Source organism: Eschrichtius robustus, chromosome 5 (assembly GCF_028021215.1).
Source record: "Eschrichtius robustus isolate mEscRob2 chromosome 5, mEscRob2.pri, whole genome shotgun sequence".
In the NCBI taxonomy this organism is placed as follows: domain Eukaryota; kingdom Metazoa; phylum Chordata; class Mammalia; order Artiodactyla; family Eschrichtiidae; genus Eschrichtius; species Eschrichtius robustus.
This window is the reverse complement of record NC_090828.1, coordinates 59,460,319-59,478,583: the sequence shown is the minus strand read 5'-3', so window position 1 is coordinate 59,478,583 and position 18,265 is coordinate 59,460,319. Positions and strand designations below refer to the sequence as shown.

General features: G+C 42.8%; 1 long non-coding RNA gene across 2 annotated transcripts in view; it reads right to left on the bottom strand.

Annotated features, from left to right (window-relative positions):
• Positions 1 to 8,756, bottom strand: part of LOC137764861 (uncharacterized) — a 37,918-nt gene extending 29,162 nt beyond the window's left edge. Inside the window, exons 1-3 of one of the 2 annotated variants that reach the window (XR_011074076.1) lie at positions 8,563 to 8,756; positions 4,530 to 4,641; positions 4,328 to 4,443 (exon numbers count right to left, since the gene is read on the bottom strand). This is a non-coding gene — a long non-coding RNA (uncharacterized lncRNA). The remainder of the gene's footprint in view (positions 1 to 4,327; positions 4,444 to 4,529; positions 4,642 to 8,562) is intronic. The other variant, XR_011074077.1, reaches the window with a different exon arrangement.
• Positions 8,757 to 18,265: the final 9,509 nt, after the last annotated feature.

The following is an 18,265-nucleotide window of genomic DNA, read 5'->3' as shown; positions in this document are numbered from 1 at the left end:
GAGATGTTCAGCATTCCAAGCAAGAATTGTAAGGTTCACCCTGATTAGAGTCCTCCTTGACATCTGTCTTCTCCAACATTCACATCCAATCTGTCAGAAAATGGTTCTACCTTCAAATTTTATGCAACATCTAACACCTCTCACCATCTCTGCTGCTACTACCCTATTGCCAATCATCAACGTTTCATCTGCATTACTGGAGTCATCTCCTAACTGGTCCTCCCTGCTTCTGCTCCTGTCCCTCCTACCACAGCCTGAACGATACTTTAAAAATATAAGTCAGATCATGTCACTGCTCAGAATCTTCCAACTGATTCCCATCTCACTGGAGTAAAAGCTGATGACCTTGCAATGCCCTGTAAGGACATGATCTGACTCCCCTGTAACCTCTGACCTCAGCCTCTGCCACCTCCCTCCCTTTCATACTCTACTCTAGCCACACTGGCCTCCTGTTTCTGTTAACAGGCCAGGTGTGCTCAGCTTCTGACCGGGGACTTTATACTGGCTGTCCCCTCTGCTTGGGACAGTCTTCTTCTGGAGAACCACATGGCCCACCTAAGTCATGTTGTCAGTGAGGCCTACCCAGGACACCCCTTTGAAATCTGTAATGCCCGCAGACTCTCTGCATTCACAATCCTTCTACACTGCTTGTATTTGTCTATAGCACTGCTCACCTAGTGTATTTATTGATTTGTTGACTGTTAACTCCCAGCTTGAATGTAAGGGATTTGTGTCTATTTGTATTATTGATGTACCTACAGACCCTAGAACAGTATTTAGTTCATAGCAGATGCTCAAAATTTTGTTGAATTAATGAATGAACAAATTGGACTGGCTTGGATACCCACTGTTCTTCTGAACTCTTAGGTGGGGAATGCCTAAGTCCTTAAAGCTAAGAGTACAACCTACCAAGGTTGGACCAAGCTGGGTGTCTCCAGAACCTGGAATTTAGATTATGTTCTAAGAAAGAATCTAGCACAAATCAACAGATAATCAGTGAGGTTAACAGCACCTATGATGCTTATTTAACATGATTATCCTTGGGTTCCACCATAAACTTACAAATCAAAATTTCGAGAGGCAGGGGTCACAAATCTGCTTTTTATTGGTGTGTTCATTTGTCTCTTTTAATCAGCAGCCTGCAGCTGATTCTTCCATTAACTAAAACAGAATAGTCTGGATAGCACGTGTAAATGCTTGGCAGGAGCAACCCAGGTGTACTGTAAGACATAACTGGAGTATGGCAAAGAAAATTGAGATATGATACATGGCACTGCCCTATCAGAAAAAAGAACACATAAACAGAAGAAGGAAGATGTAATATCATGTCATCTGCAAATAGTGACATTTTTATTTCTTCCTTTCCAATTTGGGTTTTGTTTTGTTTTGTTTTGTTTGCCTAATTGTTTGGCTAGGACTTCCAGTACTATGTTGACTAAAAAGTGGCAAGAGTGGACACACTTGTCTTGTTCCTGATCTTAGAGGAGAAGCTTTCAGCTTTTCACCATTAAGTATGATGTTAGCTGTGGGCCTGTCATATATGGCCTTTACTATGTTGAGGTACATTCCCTCTATACCCACTTTGTTGAGAGTTTTTATCATAAACGGATGTTGAAATTTGTCAAATGCTTTCCTTCAATGGGATGATCATATGATTTCTATCCTTCATTGTGTTAATGTGGTGTATCACATTGACTGATTTGTGGATCCCTGGAATAAATCCCCCTTTATCATGGCGTATGATCCTTTTAATGTATTATTGAATTCAGTTTGCTAATATTTTGTTGAGGATTTTTGCATCTATGTTCATCAAGTATATTGGCCGGTAATTTTCCTTTCTTGTGGCACCCTTAATCCTGGTTTTGGTATCAGGGTAATGCTGGCCTCGTAAAATGAGCTTGGAAGAGTTCCTCCTCTTCTATTTTTGAAAGAATTTGAGAAGGATTGGTATTAATTCTTTGAATGCTTGGTAGAATTCACCAATGAAGCTGTCTGGTCTTGGACTTTTGTTTGTTGGGAGAATTTTGATTACTCCTTACCAGTAATTGGTCTGTTCAGACTTTTTATTTCATCAAGGTTCAGTCTTAGTAGGTTGTATGTTTCTGGGAATTTACCCATTTCTTTTAGGCTGTCCAATTTGTTAGTGTATAATTGTTCATAGTAGTCTCTTATGATCCTTTGCATTTCTGTGGCACCAGTTTAACATCTCCTCTTTCATTTATGATTTTATTTATTTGAGTCCTCTCTTTTTCTTGGTGAGTCTAGCTAAAGGTTTGTCAACATTGTTTATCTTTTCAAAGAACCAGGTCTTAGTTTCATTGATCTTTTCTACTTTTTTCTTTTTCTTTTTTTTTTTTTTTAGTCTATTTATTTTCACTCTAATCTTATTTTCTTCCTACTACTAGCTTTGGGCTTCATTTGTTCTTTTTATTCTAGTTCCTTGAGGTGTAAAATTAGGTTGTTTATTTGAGACTTTTATTGTTTCTTAAGGTAGGCATTTATTGCTATGAACTTCCCTCTTAGAACTATTTTTGCTGCATCCTATAAATTTTGATATGTTACATTCCTAATTTTCATCTGTCTCAGGGATTTTAAAATTTTTCTTTAGATTTCTTCTTTGATCCATTTGTTGTTCAGTAGCATGTTGCTTAATCTCCACATATTTGTGAATTATCCAGTTTTCTTCATAAAATCAATTTCTAGTTTTATACCATTGTGGTCAGAAAAGATGCTTGATATGATTTCAATCCTCTTAAATTTATTGACTTATTCCGTGACCTAACATATTATCTATCTTGAAAAATAGATAGAGAAGAATGTACATGCACATGAGAAGAATATATTCTGTTGCTTTTGGATGGAATGTTCTGTAAATATCTGTTAAGTCCATTTGGTCTAACATGTCATTTAAGACTAATGTTGCCTTATTGATTTTTTGTCTGGATGATCTATCCATTGATTTAAGTGGGTTATTAAAGTCCCCTACTATTATTGTATTGCTATCTATTTCTCCTTTTAGATTTGTTAGCATTTGCTATATATATTTAGGTTCTCCTATGCTGGTGTATAAATATTTACGTGTTATAAATTCTTGTTGGATTTACTCCTTTATCATTATGTAATGCCCTTCTTTGTCTTTTAGTCTTTGTTTTAAAGTCTATTTTGTCTGATATAAGTATAGCGACTCCAGCTTTCTTTTGGTTTCCATTTGTACGGACTATTCCATCCCTTCACTTTCAGTCTGTGTGTCCTTACATCTAAAGTGAGTCTTTTGTAGACAGCATATAGGTCAGTCTTTTTTTTTAATCCATTCAGCCACTCTATGTATTTTGATTGGAGAATATAGTCCAGTTATATAGATATTTAAAGTAATTACTGATAGGTATGTGCTTATTGCCATTTTGTTAATTGTTTTCTGGCTGTTTTTGTAGTCCCTGTCTGTTCCTTTCTTCTCTTGCTCTCTTCCTTTGTCGTTTGATGACTTGCTTTAGTGGTGTGCTTATATTCCGTTCTCTTTCTCTTTTCTGTATTTACTATAGGTTTTTGCTTTGTGGTTACCATGAGGCTTACATATAATATCTTACATCTATAACAGTATATTTTACGTTGATAACAACTTAAGTTTTCTGTCATCCCTATTTATAAGAATGCCAGTTATAGTGGATTATGGGCCACCCTACTCTTAATCTTAATCAATTACATCTGCAATGAATGACTCTATTTCTAAATAAGATCACATTCCAAGGTACAAGGAGCTAGAACTTCAACATATGGATTTGGAGGGGACACAATTCAACCCATAAGACCATCCACTTCTCTCATGTGATTCTGAGATCACCAAACAACTTTCTGGTTACTAGCATGGTTCCCCAGGTACACAGGATTTAGCAGTGAGGGTCCTGGAGAACAAACAGGAGTCTCCTGATCACTGGAGATGAACTTCCCCATTGTGAACTGGAATTCTGTTCAAGAGACTTCCGTGAGTCTGGCTAGCATGAATCAGTCCCTGAGAACCTCGTCACTCTAGTTGCACTGACAATGTGAGTTTTGGGGACTACACAACTGTGATTATCTCATTAGGCCTGTTTGCAGAACTGGTTGGCTTCTCTCTCTGATATTATTGTGTTCTCTCTATATCTACAAGAGGGAGCTCCATCTCAGGGTTTAGAAAAACAGCTCTTGAAGCCAGGAGATACGCCTAGTGCATATCCCTTACAAGCCCTATTTCCAAGCAATCTCCACACCAAACCTAAGGTTCCAAGCCTAACATCCTCAAAAACGAAGAACATCACACTGTGTGCCCTCATTTAAAAGGGGATAGAGGTACCTGAGTTGCAGGCAGGTATTCCCAGATATTTTGCCAAAGATGGTCCATCCTTCCCTGGCCACACCTTCCGTGAACAACAGGCATTTTGAAAAGGGGTACACTTCTGAGAGCTAGTCCTGCAGATCAGGGTAAACACATTTATCAACCCAGGAAAATACCCACCTGCCTTTACTATGCTCTCTGGCAGGATAGCCCCCAATACCTTTTTTATCTGGGAAGCTCCACCAAGAAGGAAGGTCTTGACTTCAACTTAAATATTCTTCCTTGCCATATCCTTTTCTGGTACCATCAAATATCTTTCAAGTGCTGTGTCCCTGGAAAGAATACAGGACTTAAATGGAGGTTCTTAGAAGCCCAGATATTGTCACAAACTAGGAAAACTGTTTTCTTATATTAGCTTAGACATTTTATCAATTAACTTCCTTGTTCTATCCGTAGAAAAGGATATAATAAAAATGGCCTTTAAATGGCTCCGTTATGGTTGGTTAACTATATAACATGAACTCTGTGGGCCATTAGCACTAACTCTAAGCTTGAGAGTTTTAGATACAGGCCAGGTTTCTTTAAAACTCAAGCCACACATCCCAAACTTGAGTGCAAGGAGATTTCCAAACCCTGGTGGTTGACCCAGAAATTTAATCCAACAAAATTTTAATATAGTAGAAGCCCTCTTAACGAAACACTGCTTAACTAACTAACTGGATTAACCTTCACTCTCTATCCCTCTCTAACCCCCACTGATACCAGGTGCACTGAATGCTAGGTGACTACTCTTGAAAACAGTATTTTTCAAACTGTAGGTCTTCATATCAATTTACTGGGTTGAAATAAATTCACTGGGTCATGACTAACATTTTTTAAATGAAACATTACAAACAGTTGAATTGCACCCTTAGAATCATTTATTCTAAAATGTGTTGATGTCTATTACATAAAATAATGAAATGAGTGCAAAAGAAAAAAACTCAAAACAAATAAATAAACGACATGAAAAATGATATAAAAATGAAGTTGAATGATTTCTGAAAAGACTCTATAAAGGCAGGTCACTAAAAAATAAATAATAAAAATTGATGTCAAATTAGTGTGAGCTAGAAAACGGTAAAAGATGAAGAAAAAAATTGTAAAGCCTAAAAAACTCCCCACTTATAATTGTTTTACAAGTGTCTTTATGTTCTCTCTCCACTACAGAAAAACAGAGGCTGGAAATCCTAAACGCAATGAATCAACAGTGGGACTAGGGCTTCCCTGGTGGCGCAGTGGTTAAGAATCTGCCTGCCAATTCAGGGGACATGGGTTCAAGCCCTGGCCGCAGAAGATCCCACATGCTGCAGAGCAACTAAGCCCATGGGCCACAATTACTGAGCCTGCACTCTAGAGCCCGTGAGCCACAACTACTGAGCCTGCGCTCTAGAGTCCATGAGCCACAACTACTCAGCCTGTGCTCCAGAGCCTGTAAGCCACAACTACTGAAGCCCGTGCACCTAGAGCCCATGTTCCGCAACAAGAGAAGACACTGCAACGAAAAGCCCACGCACCGCAATGAAGATTAGCCCCCGCTCACTGCAACTAGAGAAAGCCCACGCACAGCAGCAAGGACCCAACGCAGCCAAAAATAAATAAATAAATAAATAAATTCTTTTTTTAAAAAGTGGGACTAACGCAAGAAAAAACTATGAGTAAGTTTAATCAGAGGACCCACAGTGAGCCCAACACCTCAAGACTGGGGAATGAATGTATACACTTTAAGTAAAAATAAAAAGTTTAAGGTTTAAGGTGTTTTCTAAGCCTCAATCATATCTAATAAAAGGACTTATATATTTTTAAATTTTGGCCAGTCCTTGGAATATGGTGGAATAGGACTTGACAATTATAAACTCACTGCCCCTATCAAGTAAGGAATCACAAAGCATACCCTTAATGTATCAGAGAATATAATAAGATAACATAATTAGGGCAAAGTATGGAAAAAAATAATAGTTTCACATCAGGAAGGACTACCCACTTATAAGCTAAAGATTTGTAATCGGCCCAGATAACTAGTTTTCTATGAAACTTTTCCTGTCTCCTCCTTCTCACTGTGCTCTTGCCCCACTACAACTGGCTACTCCTTCGTGTCCCACTGGCTGCTGTAAGTTTGCCTACTCATGGACGTATCAAAGCTCCTGTGATAATTCTCTATAACATCATTATTTATATATGCATGTCCATCAATGAGACCCTAACCTCCTGGAAGATAAGGACAAGGTCTTGATTGGTATTCCCAGCATCAGCACAGGGTGTGGCATTTGGTAGGTGCTTAGTAAATTTTTGTGGAATGAAAGAATAACTGTGCAAATAAATCAAGCTGTTGTCCTCATTTTCAATAAAAGCAGAAGGTAACTCTGTTTGAAGTAAATCGCAAGTTTGAAATTTAAAAAAAAAGTGTTTTCCAACAACATTTGCTCACTCACTTCATGTCTCTGGGTCACATTTTGGTAGTTCTCGCAATATTTCAAAGTTTTCCATTTTTATTATATTTGTCATGGTGATCTGTGATCAGTGATTTTTGATGTTACTACTGCAAAAGACTATGACTCACTGAAGGCTCAGATGATGGTTAGCATTTTTTAGCAATAAAGCATTTTTAATTAAAAAAAAAAAAAGTGTTACAGTAATACAAGCAGAACGGCACTGGTGCATCTCTAAGCCAAAAAAGGAAATCACTGGAAAGGTAAAAATTCACTAGCTGCTACAGCTTGGTTGAAATAACCATTAAGACCATTTTGCCTTGACTCTGGATTTAATATGAACCCTTCTATGATTTTCATTCCCTGCCTTGGATCTTGATCCTTCAAAGGAAGTGCCTAAATAGGCAAGACAAGTATTCTGGTCACTGAAAAGGAGATGTCTTTATACTTCAAACTAATAAGTTGATTTTCTAGCACGAATCAGAAAAGATTCACTGGTCTGAAAAAGAAGAAAAGAAAACTATTGCTTTATTCTCAGGATTTTTTTTCCTTCCATCTCTAAGTATCCAAAATATGATCATTTGTATAACCTAAATTATATAAAGTACTTTTCCTAAGTAACACAGTAATACATACTCTGAAAAGTATGGAAAGGACTAAAAAGTATAAAGCAGGAGAAAAAAAACCACTCATAATTCTACTCCAGCAGAGCATCAACTCTATACTTTGTCATGTTCACTTCCAATTGTCTTTTTTACAGTTTTCTTTATATAATTGAAATTACTATAATGATACCTTTTTATGGTCCTAACAAGATAACTTTATCTATTAAGTTTTTTCTATTCACCCTACCCCATGAAGTTTTCCTTTTTCATAACTTCAAATTTTCTAGAAAAATCTCTCTCTAGGTATCAGATAAATTTTATTAATTATTCAATCCACATTTATTGAACACAAGCTATGTGAAATGTATCAAATTGGTGTCAGAGTATACATAGAAATGACAGTATGTTTAAAGAACTTAAAAAGCAGGTTGAGGAAACAATCCACCTATATGTACACAAAGAAAACATGTCAAGCAACCGCCTGCTTAATGGATTAGGTGGCAAAATAATGGGGTGCATAAGAGGGGATACCCAGGGTAGCTTAGGAGAAAGGGGGCTCATGGCTCTGACAGATAAGACTAGATAAACTCTACATGAATCCTTTCATTGTATCCTCCAGTCAACCTTGTAAGGTGAGTATTATTATTATCTCCATTTCACAGTGGTGGAAACTGCAGTGTAGGGAGATTAAGTAATTTGCCTCAAAGCACAGAGCTAGTTAGTAGGTGGAGCTGAGAGTCAATCAAAGTCTTTCTCCAGAGCTGGACTCAGCACTGCCTTCTATGAGGTGTCCAAAAGCCCAGGTGAGTCAAAGAATAAGGGGAGACATCCAATCAAGTGTTAGCAGAAACGAAAGTATGAGCTTGTTACCTGGGGTTGGGAAGAGAGAGTAATAGGCAAGAAAGGAAAACAAATGCAATAAACATGACTATTCAATGATAGGCTTCCCAGGAGATCACCACGGGCAGGACAGGAAGGAAGGCAAGGTGTCTGGACCATTCTTCAAAGATGCTTAGCACTTCGGTCCTACTGGAAGACAGGGCTTCCCAGGGGACCTCCTGGCTTTTTGATTTCGGACACAACGCCTCGCTTTCACCCCACCACTCGGTATAAGTTTGGGGAGAGGGGTTCCTGGAACAAAGACATTCTTCTTCATGGATGCACACTCCGGCTCACATACCTCGGTACATGCTCGCATTCACACACCTTAACCTGGAAGTTTCCCCCGCACTTCTTCTGCCAGTTTCCCACTTGAGGACCACAGAAATGCAGACCTCACTCTCAGATATGGGAGCCCCTTGCAGAGGTTGGTTGGGGAATCGGAGGAGTCACACTGAACCCCGGGCCATCAGGCTCCCGCCATTCAGAATTGAGCACCAGAAGCTAGGTGCGCTCTTGGCCAGTGCCTTCTACAGAAAGCACGGCGCGGCCACACTCCAGCCTCACACCCGCGTTCGGGCACTAGTGCAGCTAAACCGGCCTCAAGGGCTGCGGGGCCTCCGCCAGCCGCCCCTCCTTCCGCGGCTTCAACGCTGACTTCCGCTCCCTTCCCCGGGCCGCGACGCCCCAGCTGTCCCCCAGGCCGCCCGGGGACGTGCGGGAAACAGGAGTTGGCGCTCCCCTCGACGTACGCAAGCGATCACCAGCCTCCTCGTACGACTTCCGCGGGCCCGGCCAGAATTCCGGGGGCGCAGGCGGGAGGGCGAGGCCAGGAACCCCCGCCCCGAGCCCCGAGCCCCGCCCCCCCCCCCCGTGGCTCGCGTTCCCTCCCCCCACCTCCGCTCCGCCTCCACCTCTCCCCCTCCCCTTCCGGCTCTCCCTCTTTCCCAGCCCCCACTCTCTTCCCACTCTTACTCCCTCCCTCTCCCTTCTTACCCTCCCCTCCCTCTCTCTTTGCCATGTCCCCTCCCCCTCCTTCTCTTCCCTCCTTCCTTCTTCCCTCCCCCGCGCCCCGCAGGGAAGGGGGCACCCGGCGGAGGTGAAGACCAACCACTTCCCTGCTCAGGGAGCTGGACGCCGTGACACTTGAGGCCCTGGCCGCGCTGGCCGCCTGTGTCTCGGCGCTTCTGGACCCGGAATCGGCAAACACTGAGCCAGTGACACCCGCCAAATGGGTTAAAGGCGAGCAAAGGGGTTTCGAGGAGGCTCTTTTCGGTAAATCAAGTTTTCACACGAATGGCTCCTCCCTTAGGGTCAGGGAAGTAAGAGGCAACATTGCAACTCCTTAGAGAAAATGTTTGGACGCTCTCGGCCCTGAGGCGTGGTGGAGAGTGGGAAAGATTTTAGGTGAAGGAGCAAAAGGCCCAGGTCAGGCCCAGCTCGCCTCTGTCCTGGGCCTCTTCAAGGGGATTTGAGCCCCTTGACGTCCCTGCAGGTGCCCTCCAGGCCCTCAAGGTGCGAGAACCATCGTCAGTGCCTTCCCCTGGTGATCCTCAAGGCTTCACTAGAAAACAGTATTTCAGATTGGGGGAGGGGATTACAACCCCAAATCCTAGGAATTTAGAGCCAACAGTCTGATTCGACCAAAAAACAAAGTGATGTGCTCAAGGGGAAAAAAAAAAAAAATTAGAAATACAGGAAGTTCGCCAGATCTGAAGTAAAAAGATTGACTTAAGCCCTGGCATTGCCTCAGGCTAGTTTTAGGCCTTGAATGAGTCACTGAAGCTTTTTGAGACCATTTCTTCATCTATAAAATGGAATAATCCCTACCCTCAGGGTTGTTGCGAGGAGAAACTGAGGTATTGCGTGTGATAATGTAAACTATAAAATTCCATTCAAATGTAAGCTATTATATATTCTGAGATTTATGGCCTAATCTAAGGAGAAAAGAAAACAGGATAGCTTAACCCCAACTTCCAGCAAGACCACAGTGAAAGCCATATTTCCCAACACTGTTTTAGCAATACCCTGGAGGAGACTCCAGGGACCTGTGGGACTGTCACAAAATTCTTACAAAATTGTCTTGAACTGGGATACTTGTATTTCACCATTATTTTTTTAAAAGCTTACCATCTGAGAAGAGGGAATGTTATGAATCAAAGACTGGGTGTCAAGATAGTGAAAATATAGTTAAGGATTAGGAAACATTCAGTTAAGCCAAATAAACCCTGTTGTTTCTTTGTTGTTTTACTACAGAATTCCTCAGAGCCTTTGGTATATTATGCTCCAGAAAAAAAAAACAAAAAAACACTATTACTAATAGTTGTGCTAATGTTGATGGGATCCAAGCGTTTGCAGCTTGGCATCTTTGCCAGCCTTAAGCCTTTAACCAGAAAGTCCCCCATCTTCCTGACAGTGGGCAATAACCAAAGCAGAGAGCAGCGCAGTGCAGAATCACGGGAACAGACTCTAGGGGCCACCACCTCGTATAGTGAGCCCCTACCACAGTGCCCCTGAGATGGCTTTATAGGCCCGACGTGTCTGCCTCCACCCTGCAGACCCCTGACGCATTCAACAACCTTCATCCTCACTCTTCTCAGTCACCTCGCCTTTCACCCTCTTGGACCTCAGGAACCCTAATGTTTGTCAATGGTGAACGGACATGTGACCCTTCATGTTAGAAGGGTTTGCTGCCAGTGTCTTCTTATTTAGAGAAAACTACCTCCATGAAGAGAGCCCGCTTTCTCCTCTAGGCCCTTGTCCATTCCGCTCCTGTTCCCAGGCAGGCCACGGTGGATTTTTCCTCATTGAGAGGGGAGACCCCACCTAGCCATTGGCTGAGGTCACTGACCTCATTGTCATGAGAGACTTGTGGCTCCGTAGATATTGTTGGTCAGGATGAGGCTAACTTGGGCATTATGTTTTACTAAAAGAAAAATATTAAATAAATGATAATCCATATGGTTTGTGGATAAAGCAAAATCATGAGGGTTGTTCACAAATGGCTGTAGTTGAGGGAACGTTCATCCAGTGAATAACTCACCTGGCATCAAGGAGTGCCCCGAAGGTATGAGGGAGCCTGGGCATGGGAGTGGGGGACTGAGACGGGGGAGAGAAAGGGGAGGGAATCCTGTGTGTCCAGCCTGAGCCAGTGGGCCTTCCCTCACAGCATCACACCTCCACACTCTTCCTTGAGTGGAGCTTCAGCTGCACTTTAACACTAATAGTGAGAAAATCCTAACAGTTCTTGACAAGAAAACTCACTGGGGTTTTCAGCAAGAGGGCAGGAGTTTCATGACACTGTATCGCACAGACAGAGCAGGCATTACCTTTGGATATTTGACTTCATGTGCTCAGAGGAGAGGGCCACAACTGTCACTCTGCAGCAATAAATTGCCAAATTAATTATCTACTAATGTCCCCTAAAAACTATCACTCTATTTCACTGCAACCTATTTATCAATAAAGACCTTCCCCCCCCCCAAAAAAAAGTCATTTGATATTTTCTCCAAGAAAATACCTCCAAATTGTCAGCAGTCTCCCGTATGTCCTAATTATTGTGTCACTAACTGTGTTGTTCCATTTCTTTTTTCCACAAAATGGGTCCCTCAGCGTTGGCTGATCATAGTTATCATTTTTTAATGTTCAGCTCTGATGGATTCACAATGAGTTTCCCCAAAGCCGCTGGCCATTTGGGCCAAATGCCTCATCGCGAGATGAGTGTGAATTGAGTAATTCCGTCTCAGCCATTTGTGAACACCTCAGAGGAGAAAATGTCAGCAGCACATGACTGTGATTGAAAGAGTTATGAATTCGAATTCAGCTATACTCCTTCTAAGGATTATAACTGCATGATGTTAACCACCTATTACCTTTACATTTCATAGTTTGTACATAGTTTTCTTGGCCTACCAACTATGGGTAAGATAACACCAAAGGAACCAGAGATTTACTCTATAATAATAATAATTACAGAAACAATAATAGCTAACAGTTAACAAGTACTTACTATAGGCTAGGCCCAGTTCTGAGTGCTTTGTGTGTATTAACTCATTGAATCCAACAAAAACTCTATGAGATGGTTATTGTTATCCCCATTTTACAGATGAGAAACTGAGGCGCAGAGAGTTTTATTAAGGTTACATAGCTGGGCATCTGCCATGAGTCCATGCCCTTAAAACCGATGGCCCCTACCAGAAGCAGCAGCATATTCATTATCATAAAAAAATATTTATTGAATACTTACGACGGGCAAGTGAACAGCTTCACATGCATTCTCTCGTTTAATTCTCACACAAACCCCATAAGGAAGTGCGATTATGCCCCATTTTGTGGAAGAGAGCACCAAGGATTACATAGTTGTGTGCCCAACTACTATGTGCCAGGGCAGGGACAATGATTCTGTCAGACTCTTTACCATTGTGAGAGTTGCCTGTAAGGAAAGGATTCTGATCCTGGCAAAGCAGCAGGCCCTAAAGAAAGCCACTAGCATATCAGCAGGGAAATTTAAAATGCCCTGGAACACCCTCTGGAAAAATGGCAGATTCTATGGCTGGAGTAGCTGGGGCTGAAAATACAAAGAGACCGTGGGGCACAGAAAGTAAAGTACCACTTAAAACAAAGCAAAACACAAAAAAGGATGAGGGCATGCCGAAAGGACGCAGGAGCAAATCTGAAAGAGCTCCTGATGTCCAAAAGTGGAAAAATTTGAGCAACTAAATTAATAATAATAGTATTAGATTATAACTCAAAGAGAAAATAAAGATCCATGAGTCCATAGTGGTATAAATAAATGATTGAATTCATTAATAAATGAGTAGAAGAGACGAACTGTCCTTACAGAAGGATTCCAAATTATAAATGTGGAAGGAATGAGGGAAATCAGAAATTACCTTTAAAGCCCCATAGTAGTAATTGCTGTAGGCAGGATCCACTGAGGAATGTGAAAAGTAGTGGGTGAAACTTTACGGAGAAACAGGATCTTTGTAGAGCCTCAACGCATCCACCCAAAGATATTAATTAATTACTGTGGTGTGTTTAACATATACCCACAAAGGTTTGATACTCCTTCCTCCAGAGAAGGAGCTTAATTTCTTTCCTCTTGAGTGTGGGCTGGATTTAGTGACATACTGGTAACAAGGTTATGGAAAAGAAAATTAGTAACTTTATCGTGGCAAAATCTGGCAGATACCACCTTAACCAAGTGACCAAGGTTCATATCGTCTGTAATATGTCATGCTCATATCATGAGCCCCCTGATACGATGTCATGAGAAAGGCACTTCCCCTTTGGGGTCTTCTTCCCAAATATTCATAACCCCAGTCTAGTCATGAGAAAACATCAAACCCAAGTCCAAACTGAAAGACATTCTACAAAACTGCTGACCAGTGCTCTTCAAGTGTCAAGGTTGTGAAAGACAAGGGAAGCCTGAGAAGCTGTCAGAGATTGGAGAAAACTAAGGAGACAGGACAAGTAAATCCTACGTGGTATCCTGGATTGGATTCTAGAACAGAAAAAGTCGGATATTAGCAGGAAAACTGGTGAAATCTGAACAAAGTCTAGTTAATAGTCCCCTGTCAATGCTAGTTTCTCAGTTTTGATAAGTGTATCATGATATGTAAGGTATTAGCAGTAGGGGAAGTTGGATGAAGGGCTGAAGCGACCCCTATGTGATGGCTTCAGGGAGGGGAGTGCCCAGAGGTTGAGGAGTGGGTCGAGGCTGTCGATAATCCCTTGCACCTGTAGGTTGCTTTGTGACTGTTAGTGCTTCCAGATGTTCTCTCCTCAGATTGGAACAACTCACCCAGTTTCAGGATTTTCTCTATTAGCTTTTGAAAGCTTGGAGGAAGATGTGTGGAAACAGGTAGCCAGATTAGGGAGTACAGAGTGGGCATGGAGACAGCTTGGGTTGATGGCAAAAACTAAGAAAATCAGAATACAGTATGGACTTTAATTAATAATATATCATTATTGGTTCATTAATTGTAACAAATGTGCCATGCTAACAGAAGAGAGTAATAATAGGGGTAGTTGTTGGGGGGAGGTGAGGATAATATGGGAACTCTCTGTGCTATTTTCTCAATTTTTCTGGAAAATTTAAACTATTCTAAAAAAATAGAGCCTATTTAAAATGAAAACTTAAAAATCGCCCTGCTTGTGCTCCTAAGGTAAACAGAGCATGAAGATTCACCGAAGGGTCAGCAGAGCTGCCCTGGTTTGGCTCCAAGGACTTGTGACGGTGCCACAGGTGTGACTTGTGGTGTCCCATCACAGAGAGGATGGGACAAGTGGCAGAAAAACCACAGAGACGATAGATGGACGTGGAGGAGGGGACACAATTAGTCATAAGAAAACAGGAAAAGGAGGGCTGGTGGGAGAGTAAATGAAGGACACCCTGTGCTTCAGGCGATCTGTTTTACGTGGCTGCCCTGACCCATAATTCATCCCTCTTACCTGCTCCTCTTCCTCTTGCACCTGTTGCCTTTACTAGATACTCCGTTTGCCCCTTCAGATTCCCTCTCCACCCTTTTCCGCCCTGCTCTGTGCCCCAGGGGACTCCCCGCCTGTGGCCTCTCCGGGCCGGGTCACAGCCCCTCCCCACAGCTCTCACTGGGTTCTGGTGATCGCCTCTCCTCTCGGCCCGTCCAGCCTAGGTGTGGGTGTGCTTCCCCACAGTGGGTAATTCTGGGGTCCTGCACCATTCCTTGCTGGTTTCCTTGAAGTCAGCCCACATCTTGGTAAATCCTCCCTTTATAGAACTCTTCTCAGTTACACAATTGAATGCATCATCTGTTTCCTGCTGAGACCACAACTGATATGTTTATTGTCTATTGTTTATTCTGCCCTTTAGAACAGAAACTCCACGAGGGCAGAGATTTTGTATGCTTCCTTCACTGCTGTGAAGAAAATATTTGTTGAGTGAATGAGTGAGTGTTCATTTTATCCTTACTGTAATTACTAAGCTGCATGTGGCTACGGAGCCCTTGAAATGCGGCTGGTGTGACTGAAAAACAATTTTAAATTTTATTTAATTCTAACAGCCACACATGGCTAGTGGCTACGGTGCTGGTCTAAGGAGACTTCCTGAGCTCAAGGCAATTCTCTAACTACTGAGGTCCACTCTGCCCCAGTAGGGGTTGAACAAGAGTAACTCAAGGGCCTTGGCTGCTTCCTTTCCCCTGGGTAACTGCAGCGCTGGGCTTTCTGGCGTTCTCTGTAGGCTGGCAAACTTGGGAACGTAGGTCTTGCTTTTATACATTTACATTTTTATTTCCTTGCAAACTTTCTTTTCCTTGGATAATAGAGTTATAGTGTGCTCAACAAGCCCTTGCAAACTTGCAGCTTACAAAAGAGCTCTGGCCCCTAGCCAAGGGAGTCTCCAGCTGCTGACTGACCCTGCCTGGAAAGTCAACTTGGAAGAGATGCAAATGTCCTAATCCTCTTCCAAACCACTCTAAGTAGGTTTTATCCAGTGACCTGTAAAACCAAATTAGTAAAGGGACACTTTAATTCCAGCTCATTAGAGAGCTTCTAAAATCTTTGAGAAAGCCAACACAGCAAATTTTTGTGCTGGGGGGCTGAGAAACCCATCCCGTTTTCAAAAGCAAAATGTCCTTGCTTTACCATAGTTTCTCTTACATTATTCAGCATACAGAAAATATTTTCTGAGGTTTTCACAAGATCCCCGGTGAAGGTGGGAAGCAGTTCTCCAAAAGGAGACAAATATGGTGGCCCAGCAAGGTCAAGTGATTTTCCCCGAGTTCTGCCAAGTTTGATCCCAATTCTGGTCTCCTTACTCTCGTACAGGGAACATTTGCACTGTTCTGATTATTACCCAGGAGCTGGCTTATTGCACAATATCAGGAAATAGTCCATATGAAATCCTGGCCCACAGAGCGTACATGTTCTGCTTTTTATTCTGCAGCTTTTTTATAAAGTGTGTTTTCCTTTCCCATAATGTCATCTGGAAGCAATTCCTCCCAACAGCTGGATTTGCTTTCACAATTGGTAAACATGTAAAATGGAAGGCAGGGGAAGATGCTGAGTGTCACTAGAGAGCCTTTTCCCCACCCGCTTGGCTCACGTTCTGAGGCTTATCTTGGGTCTCTGCACAAGCCTCATCAAAACCGAGAATGTCTTCAAACAAGCGACCCACCCTGCACTCCCTCCTTCAGAGAGTCAGCATGTTTTTTGGGGGAGAAATTTTCTGAATACTTCGCAGATAAAATGGATCAGATGCAGACCAGATTCCAGCTGCCAGGATCTCTGTGCTACATGTGGGGGCCGGCAGCGCAGCATCCCCCCAAAGTTCCCACCGTCCTGGTACAGTCAGAATGTCTGGGGTCCCCCGGGGAGCCTGTCTGAGAGCAGAGTGTTCCCAGCGCTGTGGTCACCAAAGCCAATAAAGGGGAGACAAGAGCCCAAAGAACGCTAAGTGGGTCATCAAAGAAGATATGAATGTCCCCCAAATACGCTCGGCAGGAACATTTCCACGCAGACACAAGCAGAAAGGCAGGCCAGTGCTCTGGAATGGCCTAGGCCCGGGGCACAGCTGTCATCTGGGTGTTGGCTCACACTTCTCCACTCTGTTCACCAGCATGTCTAGCTCTGGTCCAAGAGGTCCAGAGGCACACTTAACGCTGAAATGCCACACTAGAGGACAAAGCTCAGGCTCCAGGCACTTCCTGCTCTCATGTAAGAAATGCTATTCTTTGGATCAAAGTTTCACATCTAGGGGAAATCAGCCTAGCATAAGGCTGAACTCTCAGAGGGAGCACTAGAGTATGCCAGTGACAAGGCAGCAGTACGAAGATGTAGGAGAGGGCCTGTGTGACCCGGCCCAGCTGCATGGATGACCTCAACTCGGTGCTGGCCAGTTTTGGGGTGGGTGAGGGGCTTCCTTCTAAGCACCACTAACCCTCTAGGTAGCCAGGGCCCCGAACCCCGTGAAGGAGCTTCCCTGTGTTGTGGGCCTTTGACTGCAAAGTTCTCCCGGCAGCGATGGGCGTCCCTTCCACTGAACACACAAAAGGAGAGTCAGGGGCAGTGCTCACCAGAGGACCCCGAGGAGGGCGGCTGCCTAGCCGCTCGGCACAAGCCGCAGAGGGAGCCCCTCTGCCTGGACCCTCAGTGTGTGGAGGGTCACACTCCCCCCTCAGTTCTGCTTCTATCCTGGGGTCCCTCTTCTCTCTCTCTCCTCCAGCTTCCTCCTATTCCTCCTCTAAGTGGAAGCTGTATCTTGTCTGGAGCCAGGGACAGAAACTGCATCATACATTTCCCCAAATCTCATGGTCTCATACCTGGAATTTTGAAAATCTGCGATTCTGGTTCCATGACAGGGCTGATACCTTCAAATCGTGGTCACTCTGGTCTGGTCACCTGAACTGCTCCAGAGGGGCCTCAGAGTATACTTGGAAAGAGTCACAGAAGCCTAGGACAGAGGGATGGGTGGTAAGAACAACCCACTGGTTAGTGCCGCAGAATGATCCTCTAGATTAAAGCAACAGAAGAGACATAACAACCAAATGCAAGTGTGCACCTGGTTTGGATCCCGATTCAAACAAACCAATTATAAGAAGACATTTGGGGATAATCAGGAAGATTTGCATTTGGTTTGGGTACATCTACAGCCATACCACCTTGAATGTGCCTGATCTTGAATTTGGACTGGGTATTAGAAAATATTTAAGAATTTATTGTTAATTTTGATATGTGTGATAATGGTGCTATGGTTATTCTATAAGAAAATGTCCTCATCTCTTCAAAAGCATATACTGCATGTTCAGGGGTGAAATACAATGTCTGGGATTTATTTTAAAATACTTAAGGAAAGAAAAAACTGATGAAGCAAATTGGCGTTTTAGTCCATTTTTACTGCTATAGCAAATACCATAGATGGGGTGGATTATAAACATTTATCTCATATAAATGTTTTTATCTCATAGTTTTATCTCATAGTTCTGGAGGCTGAAAGTCTAAGATCAAGGTGCTGGCAGATTTGGTGT